Below are 11,226 nucleotides of genomic sequence, written 5' to 3'. Positions count from 1 at the left end.
CAAGGAGGGCGTGACTGCATCTCCTTCAGTCTCACTCAAGAGACACTTCATTCAGGTAGGGTTATTCCAGTCTAAGCACCAGCTGCTGAGCCAAAGTCATTTCAACCCTACAGATCCATCCATTCATTTTCCCATGTTAAATTTTCCTTACAGTTCTGGCCTGCTAAGAAAACGGCTTGAGCTGCATATGTACAGTGCAGTCCCCTGCAGGGAGGAATCACTTCTTATCTAGGATGAGATTACCCTCCTCATCTTTGATTTGAACTCGTCCAGTGGAGTACTTGGTTTCCTGTCTGCCGTTGCAGAACACAGTTTTCACAGTGCCATCCAGGTACTCCCTCCTCCTGAACTGCGCAGTGTGAATCTCCCTTTGGCCATCACTGAATACCACGATTTTATCTCCATTCCTGAAAGAAGCAGCAATGAATGAAGTGATGAGAAAGCACTGTCTGTTATTAACCTGTCTCACAGAGTTGTCTAATGTAACTCAATCAAATTAGAAAATAATGTCAAGTGGAAAACCTCAAGATTTACATGGGATGGCATTAGAAATCTGGTCTCATAAAAAGACTTCAACACATAGTATAATAGCTAATGGATGGCGAGATCTGAATTGTCCATGACTTCATGCAGGAATCTCAAGGCATTTTGAAGAAATCCAGAAAATCTATTTTACCACTGCATCCTTCCTCTTTGCCAGAAGAGACATGTGAGTCCTGTTGCTGTTTTTCTGATCTTGCATGGAGGAATAGAAAGACAACACAGATTCACAGAATATGACTTGGAAGAGACCAACAAGGATTATCAAGTCCAACTCTTAAGTGAATAGCCCATTCAGGGGTCAAACCCACAACCTTGGTGTTTATTAGCACCGTGCTCTAACCGACTGACCTAATCTCAGTCCTTGCCCAATATTAGAGGGGGAGCCAAGCACCTGGGAATAGAGCTCAGGAGCCCTCATCCTGAGTGCTTTTGTACCCACATTGCTAACACTGGCAACTGGTGATCTCCCAACAGCTCTGGCCAGTGTAAATTTACATGGAACTAAATGAGGAATATTTCACAATCATTTCAGCTGTGGTGAGTGGTCACCTATTATTCAAGGTGGAAGTGAATTTTCAGTGCCATATTCTTGCAAAAAAAAAAAAATTATTTTACAAATTCTTTTTCACTTCATCTGGAAATTTCCCAACTATGCAAAATACAGCCACATTTCTAAATGTCAGTATTGTTGTACCTGTGTCCAATGCCTAGTTCCCGTTTTTTACACAGGACTTACTTTTCTACTTTTACTACTGTGCCATCTGGGAAAAAAGTTTCCTTCAGTCCATCACTATAGAGACACTTCACCGTGTGATCTGGGAACACAATTTCTTGTGTGCCATCAGGATAATGCTTTTCTGTGGAAAGAAGGTGCAAAAAGTCTGTCTAGTGTTCTTTCAGGTTGCTTTACACAAAGCTAGGTCAGGATTTTTTTTTTTTGGACATTGTAGTGTAGGATGGAAATTATATCCACAATACTGGTAAAAGAAATGAAAGAATCACAGAATCATATAAGCAGAATTGGAAGACCTACGTTTACATTCCATTATTATATTTGCTTTGAAGTGGTGAAGTGATAGAATATACTAAAAGGGAAATTCAATATACTAAATGTGAAATGGCAAGAAGATACCCTATCTGCTGGAGTCAGAATTCAGACCACAGTTTCATAACAGAAATAAATCTGCACAAATGCTCACGTTTATGAGCTCTTGCATACCTATCTGATTATTAGAGAACTGCAGCACCTCCAGGCCATCTGGATAAGCAGTGTGAGTTGTCTGTGCATCTGCATAATAATAAATCTGGAAGGAGAGTGAGATGATAGCAGCATGTTCACAATATTTGCATAAGCAGATTCAACCACAACAATGTGCTCAAAAGTAAACCATCTTTAAAAAGTCATTTGAAGGTCATTTGCTTCATCTGCTACCCATAAAAGTCGCTATGTTCACATTGCTGTTCCTTCCTCTAATTCACACTCATGGTTGTGTCTAGATGATGCTACTTTCATCTCTGTAGTGTGCAGGAGAACAGTGCAAACAGGAAAGTCATCCTCCCACCTCTTTGCTCTGGCTCTCCTCCTATTAATTAACTATTAATTTAAAATAAACCCAGTGCTGCCAAGGCCTCACTTATTTCCACTTTAGCTCACATTAACTATTTATATTTACATAATGACGACAGGGAAGAACCCCCTGTGCTACCTATTCCACAAATGTATAAAAACCAGTCCTTCCTTCAGATGGCTGCCCATGCCCCTTGCCTTCATTCAGTCTCCTGCTTGGCCACCTACACATTTGTTCCTTCTTTGACTGTTACCTTCACGCTTTTCCACTTTTTTCTTTGTGGATGAAGCAGTTTCACTGCTCACTGTTGTTAAACCAACACCCTTCCTCATCAGTTTCTCCCAGAATTGATAGATCAAGATAAATTATAGAACCTTGCTGGAAAATAATTTTATTTTCCTTGAAGAAAATGAAGAGTTACACACCACCCTCTGATCCGGCATGATCTTCTTTACATCTCCATTGGAAAAGCTAATCGTTGTCATCCTTTTATCAGCACTAATTTCCTTTTTAGTACCATCGCGGAAAGTGAGGATTCGGCGTCCATCAGAAAGCACCTCTTCTACCTTCGAACACACAGAGCATCCGATGTAAATTAAGTCAAAGGAAATGAGCAGCAGTGCACTGGCTTCCAATTAAATTGGAGCTTGAAGGAAGTCCTGCGATATCTTTGTATTTCAAAAGTTATCTCTGCAGAACAGGCATTAATTTTGCCTCATTTGTCTGTAAGAGGCCGAAAGACATTTTCTTTTCACAAGATGAACTTACCTGTAGCACATGTTTCAGGTTCTAACCCACCACTTTGTTTAATGTTAAGCAAAATTAGGTGCACAGCCCTGTGGCAATAGGGAAGACAGTCGGGTTTTTTCCTGACCAACCTTAGTAAATTATTATCCAGACTCATTTCATATGTGGTTGTACATCTTCCACAGAGGTCACTTGAGAGATACCTGGTTCTGGATTGTGTGAACCAAAATGATTGAACTTGATGTATTAACACAGATTGATGACACGGTAGTTTAAGAACCATTTCTTTCCAAGTAAGCCTGGATGGACATTAAGTACTACAGAATTCATTTTGGCTGCATGCACAGACCTGAAAATTTGCTTGAGACTTCTTATTGACAGCAGGCAATAATGCCATTAGTGTGCTCTTCTACAAAAAATACACTAGTCAGAGAAGACTTCATACCCAGCATAGCATCTGGTTAATCAGTTTTCCTGGTGTTACTATAACAGTTGGTTCTGTTCAGCATAGTTTAATTCATTTGGTGAAGTCCAAAGTAGACAACCAGAAGATGCATTACAGCTTTGTCATATGGTTCCAGTTTTATCAGAATTCCCACAAAAGGGAATCTCTCCCCCTCGCCCCAAAAACAAAAGCTATTTTCTCTCACCTTTCCATCACGATACTCTATTTTTTCCTGCACCTCTTCCTCATGCTTTCTTCTTTCTTGATGTAACATTGACCTTCTAGATAATATTGATTTTGGAGGCTACATTATGAAAACATCACAGTTATATAAACAGAAATGTTTTAAAAATATGTTTAACTTAAAACAACTGTGCAAAAAACTTATATACTTTTCCACACAGAGGAAAGATTCCCTTCTTTCTGGTATTGCCTTGTATTTGCAATGAATTTTCATATTTTATCTGCAACTAGAAATGTTGCATATTAATTGTACTTTTCTTCAGTTTGCAAAGCAAAAGTAGCAAAACAGAAGTCCAAAAATGAGATTATAAAAGTGCATTCTGGCAAAGTTATGCTGTAAAAATGGAGAGAATATACCCAGGAACAGAGAGCAGAACTATCTCTGAGTATTGGTTTTCTGATTTATGAGGAAAGGTACTTGTACTAGCTGGAGTCACTCTTCCAAAACAAATTACATGGCTCTTAGCTGCTAGGTAGTGCTCTCTATGTAACTAAGGGCTATTCTGGATGTTATAATTCCAGTTTACCATTACCAGGAGTGCTCTTTGCAGTCTGGCATGGTAAAGGAGCCTTAAGTTAAGTGACATCTGGCACACAGCATCCAGGGCAGTTACAAGCTAACGTTAACTACAGTTTGAAGATGTGGTGAATTTTGAATTATGGGATCCAAAGAACAGGGAGAACTGCTCCCCACAGGACAATGATGTGCTTCAGTAAATAGCTATAAACACCATGCTCAAATTTCCCAGATCCATCCCTAAAGCTGTGTCTGCTACATAGCATAGGAAGTGGGAACAGAATATTTTCTTTTTCTCGGTGTGTTTTATTTCTGCTCACAAATGGAAAGAACACAGCTGCTGCTCATGTAAGAACTAGAATCATAAGTAGCTCAAACCTTTGTTTGAGCATCCAGAGAAGCATGAGAACTGTCTGTAGATATTTTGTTGCCACATGCAGTTATGCCACCTCTCCTGTGTGTAGTCACAAAAGCCACTTTATTCTGAGCTCTTAGCAATTTTTCTAAGAGCTTCTTCTTCCTGAGGCAAAATTTAAATATTAACTAACAACATAAATCTATTATTGTTCAAGAGTTGTGCAGAAATATATTGATACTTAGACATCTATCCTATTATTTGAAAGGCATTGCAATATTGTTTTAAGGACTGCACTTATATAATGAGTAAAGGTAAAAAAATAAAGCCAGGAGAGTATTGTTCCCAAATGAATGGGAGTTAGCATGCTGTATATGAAAACTAATACCACAGACTCACTGTAACCCTATTTTATAGAGTTGCATGGCAAAATACCTCTGTTTCTTCATTGTTCTTGCGGGGTGCAAAGCTGCAAGTGTCATTGCTGTGGTTATGTGAGAGGGATGTGTCTTCTGAGCTATATGAAATGGGCAAAGGTGTCCCTGTAAGAAAAATCAAAGAAAAAGGGGTCATTGAAAGCATATGAAAATTGCTGAATCACATTTCCATACATATCTCAGGCCGTCTCTCAGAGTCTTGCAACACATTGCTTCTTACACTGATAATGTTTGCTAACAGCTTGTCCATCTTCCCAAATGTGCTTTGTCCTGGACCAAAATGAAATGCAGTCCACAACCCTTCTCCCACCTCCTGAATCTCTGGGACAACAAACTCAGTGAGTAAGTAGGTGACAGCACAGTCTTCTCTCCCTCTCTTGTAAAATATAAATTTGGCAATACTTCTAAGAATCATAGGAGTGTTTTAGTGACTGACATTCTCTGTGAGTCAAGAGTTGGGGACCAGTGTCTCCAAGTCATTTGCAGACCACTTTAAGCAGGCAGGAAGTTTCCATATATCGTACCTTTTACACAGGAAGATGAGCTGGGCTCCTTAAAACAACCACTCAGATGTGAGACAGCTCCAGGTGATTTCCTACCATTGTATCTTCCTCCAGTAGGACAGAGCTGATGTACAACCTGAAGAAAAATGGAGAGGCCCTGGCCTACAGTCGTGCTTCACTTTAACACGGGAGCTATCAGTGATATGGCAAGAGCATGCTGTACACTTCTCCTTCCTAGGAGTTTAGCTGTCTGTGTGTGGATATTGTGCAGGTGTCTAAGCTTGGTTCAGAATGTTGTGGAGTAAGAAAGGAGGGTGGAAGATCTGGAATAAGTCTCAGACAGGGCCAAGTCCCCCAACTTCCCCCATCCCTTCTCTTGGGAACTGCACTTCATTTGCTCCATGGTGGATTGCACTGCAGTAATGTCTGTGCCTGGCCATACACCTGACTGATCCAAATCCCAGCCCTGACCCATGGGATGACTTCCTGTCATCACCCCAGGTCTGTCTCATCACTATGGGCTTTGACAATGGGGATTTTGGTCTGGCCCTCCCTTGCATCCCCAGCCTACCCTCCTCCCTGGCTGGGGCTGTGGGATAGGCACTGCCCTGGTGGACTCCATGAGCTGCCTCTAGTGCTCCAAGCCCCTGGCCTCCCTGGGAACCACTGGCCCCTGCAGTCCCCCAATGCTTGGTGCACATGATCACCCCTGAACATTTTTTGAGGCAATGGGGGCAGGTTTCAGAGCATACACCCATACTCAGGCCTGCAGGTGTCTAAATAGCTCAATGTATGAACAGTCTGTAAGATAATTTCTGACAAAAATTCTGCAGTTCCAGGGAAAGAAGACCAAGCAGCAGCCATGTGGGGATCAGGATCCCAATACAGATTATGAATTATGTCATAAAATAAAAATAAAGGCAATTTAAATAGACCTTGCTACTGACTTACTTTGTCTGGTTCAAAAGGTGTCAGTCTTCCCTGATGAGGGGTCCTCCTGCCGGTTGGTGTTGTGCTTCTACCAATGGAGCAGTTCGATGGTTTCTTTTCTTGGTGTTCCTTTGTCACTGATCTCAAAGGATCAGCTTTTTGCACAGAACTATTTATGCCCTAAAAGGTGTAAATACATTTGTATTAAGTTAATATAAACATCTTCAAATAGTATTTAAAATCCTCCTACAAAGGATTTAACCATCATTAAGTGGTTAAAACTTTCAGAGAAGGTTTAAATGTGTCTGTGGGTGTATCCACAGAGACACGCACAAGGACACACACACATTTTAGACATAACTCTGTATTTAGGGCCTTGTTTTGCTTCCCACATTTCTCTGTGCCTGAACAATGATGCAAGTCAAGGGTAATCCAAGGGGCAAAGTGCGAGGCCAACAGCTGCTGTCAGGCTCTCATCCCTCAGTCTCCCCAGCGTGCCAACAGCAGGAAAGATAACTCTCTCTAGGTTATCACAACTGAGATGAGCTTAGTAAAATATATTGCACAACAGTTCATTTTTACTTGCTGGATGTCCACTCTTTCTATGTTTTGATCTTATACATCTCCATCAATCTAGGCTGACAGAAGACTTATAAGCACCCTAAGAGAGGTGTGAGCCACAGAAGGGAAATGAGAGGCAAAAAGTTTCAAACAAACTATAGGAGTTATTTAGACTGGAAAGATCAAAAGCACTTCTCCAATTTTTCATGGAGACTTTAGAGAAGAGCACGAGGAAACATAAAATATTCCTGCATGATCACCATGAGATACATGGGGTTTATAGGATTTACACAATGACTCTCAGGCATTTGCAGTTGCCAAGAAAATATTACATTGGTATGGCAGGAAAACTGAGGCTGTACTCCTGCCTAACCAAAACTTTGAAGTTACTGTACCTAGTGTAGGATTGTCTGTCAATATGAGACAAAGGCATAGTCTCACTGCCCACGTTGCTAAATTGTCCCAGAAATGGTAAGGGATTATGTCACTGTCTATCAGAATTGATAGCAGAAGAATCTCTAAAACATTGAGCTGATGAATGACTAGAAGTGAGTACATGACGGTAAGAAACAAAGAAACGATCAGAAAAAGTTGGAAATGGCATCAATAACCCTGATTTTGAAATGTCTCACACACTGAAGAGTGGCTGTTTGAGAAGATGCATGTAAGTTATTCATGCAAAGAATATATTTGCTACCAGCTTAATTTACTCAAGTTCATGAGCTATTGCTCAAGGGACATGGGACTAGCAAAGCACAAACGGGATGACTGCCCCGCTCCTTCTCTGATAACAACGGACAGTGTTGGACAGCTGTAAACATTTTTGCATGTGATCAATGAAATTTAGGGGATCTGCTGTTGCTGTGATGTCTTATTTATATTAATAAATGACATTACAATTTAATGTATGCTTATAAGGAAGGAGCCAAGAAAGAAATCCTATTGCAACACCAGAAAATTGTAGGATTTTACAATCCTCCAAGCATAAAATGGTTCTCAGCAGGAGAGAGGCAACTGATTAGCTCTTTCAGACAAGGTTGCTAGAATGTACATAAATTAATAGAATTTATTGTTAAAAGTAATATTATTTATATTTTACATTTGTTGATATTTTATGCAGGCAAATTCTCTGGATATGCCTGAGTTCTCCAAACATAATCAGGATTCAAATACAAGTGAGTGGGCAAACTGTCAAAATATGCCTGGGACTTCAGCTTGAGACAAATGATGTAGAACTAAGGACCTTTAAGACTATTTCTGATTAAGAGATATTAGCTCAGAAACTGCAGAGTGATAAAAGGAAAGAGCTCCTAATCCATCATTTCATTTCTAAATATCTCAAGAGTGAAACTGCCAAATTATTTAAAAGAACTTGAAAAGCCATTGGAGCAGTTTCACAGCAGCTCAAACCAGTTTCAGCCCAGATTGCTGGAGTCCCACTCATTTTCTTCTGTCCCCAGCTACGTGTTTCCCGTCCCTCCTTTTTGAGGCATCAGCAGCCACAGAGGGGAATTTACCTGGTTCATTGAGTAGAATCAGGCAAAAATGAACCATCTTTTTGCAGCCTGGTTAGTTTTGAGCCAGCTGGCTCACCATCTTCAGAAGGTGCCAATAGGGCCACAGCAGCTGAAATATTCATCAGCTTCAGTGAGACACTAACATGTGGCAGCATTTGTTTTCCTTGTGGTTTATTACAGAAAGAATGTTGCAATTCAAGCTTTTAAAAAACTTACGTAAGACTTGTAAATAGAAGATATTTCATGGCAAGATGGAGCCAGAGAGAAAGTACAAGTGTTTCCATGAACACGATGAGATGCATCAGCCAATTCAGTTGAGGGAGCATCCATGCAGAACAGTGTTAGTGCTCCAGCTTGTTACACATGCCATTGTAAAAGCCCCTGATTTCATTTTTTATGCATTGCATACATTAGTATACCTATTTTTAAAGCAGTAATGTCAAAGGAGTCGAGAAGGGCTTACATGAATCACATGTAGTCACTATTTTCGTTCAGAGGAATGTCATTCTAAGAGATCATCTGAAAAATCAGAGCCAACATTGTGTCCCAGGCAACCACTGCAACTTTGCTTTGCACTTTTTAAGAAACTCAAATACTAAGCATTTGGACTAATCACACATGACTAGGTTCTTGATAAAGATTCTCTCAATTCCATCACTTTCATAAACAAAGCCATCAAATTATCTCAATTTTCTTCATTGGAAATATGTGGATGACCAGTAAATGCAGACCCTTGATACAAAGAGGTTGCAGGATTGGAGGAAGAAGCAGCCTCCCAAAATGCACAAGGTAGACAATTTTTTCCTATCTTCACAGAAAACAAAAAAAACTAATCACCTGGTCATCTGGTGACAACAAAAGAGGTGTATCTTAGTTATGAAGGTTGACTTCATAAAAGAACAGGTACGCAGCTCGTTTTGGATCTTTGTCATGGGAGCTAGTGAAGAACAGTGTGAATTGCCATCAGTGACACTGATGCTGCTCTTGGCAAAAGCAAGGATCTCTTGACATTCCTCTAGTCCTACAGATCTGTGCTATCAGGAAGGTAGTGAAGAACAGGAGAACAGAAGTATGATGTTCTCCTGGAACTTCATGCTGAACAATAATCAGTTACATTTTCTAATGAGCTTTTGCCTCCCAGCTGTTAATACCTACAGTTCTTCATCAAGTTGTCCCAGAAATCTCTCACTTGCCAATTCCCCTAAATAAGGATCTCTTATTATCTTCAAATATCACAGTTTGTGTCATGCAGAGTTTGCATTCCCCCTAACAGATGAAAAACCTGAGAAAAAGCAACAAGTACTCATGGATAAAGCAGGGAAATTCAAATGCTGTGAAAGTCTGTCCACATATTCACAGACCTTCCCTGCTTCAGAGTTAGTAATTTGTGAGTAAGAACATTCATAGGCAAGGAAATAACTTGCTCAAAGATCATCAAAATCCCTTGCAAGATTAGACAGCAAAATCCATCTAAGAAGATTGGAAGTAAGCACATTTGACCTTGACTGAAACATTAAGAAATGCTATCAGTATACTTTTCAGCAGAATTCCCTTCCCCTCCTCCCACTTCTGCGCCTGCCATGCAAATGAATTAATCTTTTTTCACAGAAATCATTAAAATCTATCCAGAGCTGCATGTTGGGCAGGAAACGGGCAACTTGTTCTTCCCAATGCGCTGCATTCAGAAACAGGTTGTTTTCAGAAGATCCATATCAGTAAATATTAATAATTAATAAATATAAAAAATTTTGGCCCATCTGTTCATTCTTGCATGTTCTGAAAGAATTGCTAATGATGGGCAGTTAAAATGGACATTTTTCTTGTCTCACTAAAGCACAACTTGAACTGGACAGTTCCTCACCAGCTATATCATGTTACAGTACAGAGATCATCCTTAAAAGTATTATAGCATTATTCTAATACTTAGGAGTATTATTATATCTTTTTCAGAGATGCAAAACATCTCTTGGATATGGGGTTTGTTTTTTACTTCATAAAATCATGTCTTCAAAAAAATCTGTATCTTTAACCTGTACTGATCATTATTCAGACTTGCTCGCCAATTGTTTTTGTTCATATCCTCAAATTCTATTAGCTTTGACAGAAATAAATCAGATGGTAATTATTGTTTTGCCTTCTTGGTTACAGCTGATTAAACTCACCAGTCCAAGCTAGCTTTAACTTATATATGTTATACATGCACATCCTCTTCAAATCCTAGAACCATAGAATATTTTAGGTTGCAAAAGACTCTTAGATCATCAGTTCCAGCCATTGACCCAGAACTGTCAAGTCCACCACTAAACCATGTCCCAAAGTGCCATATCCACACTTTTTTCAACAGTGCCAAGGATGGTGATTCCACCACCTCCTTGCTCAGCCCATTCCAATGCCTGACAACCTTTCTGTTGCTCACAGTTATGCCATTCACTTTGATGTGTTCCTACACTCAATTTCTCAATTTTGGATAGAAATAGTATGATAGTTGGTTTTATCTATATCCAAAAATTCATAATTATCCAGATTCACAGGATCTATGAGGGAAAGCATCCACCTGCTAACAAAAGAGCTCAAATGCAAAGAAAACACAAGTGAGTCCCCATGTTCAGATCTATCACTAAGACACAGATTTGGGGCTTCTGTTTAATATTCCTTTTACCTGAAACTTCAGTTCTAGAGTCAAATAATTGACAGCCACTCTATTCACTATAAAGTCTTTTTGTGCCATCAGATCAGATAAAGAGCATGTGTCTCTGTCAAACCTTTTAGAGTTCACTCAGGACATCTGGGAACCATGCCCACCAGTCTAGCTCATGCTTGTGCTGCATTCCAGTTGGACTGGATCCAATGCTATCTAGAT

General features: G+C 39.8%; 1 pseudogene; it reads right to left on the bottom strand.

Moving 5' to 3' along the window:
* Window positions 1-217: 217 nt before the first annotated feature.
* LOC138107221 (centromere protein J-like) overlaps window positions 218-11,226 on the bottom strand; it is a 36,080-nt pseudogene continuing 25,071 nt past the window's right edge.

This window comes from Aphelocoma coerulescens, chromosome 3, assembly GCF_041296385.1.
Source record: "Aphelocoma coerulescens isolate FSJ_1873_10779 chromosome 3, UR_Acoe_1.0, whole genome shotgun sequence".
NCBI classification, from domain to species: Eukaryota; Metazoa; Chordata; class Aves; order Passeriformes; family Corvidae; genus Aphelocoma; species Aphelocoma coerulescens.
The sequence above is the reverse complement of the archived record's forward strand: the minus strand, read 5'-3'. Positions and strand labels throughout refer to the sequence as shown.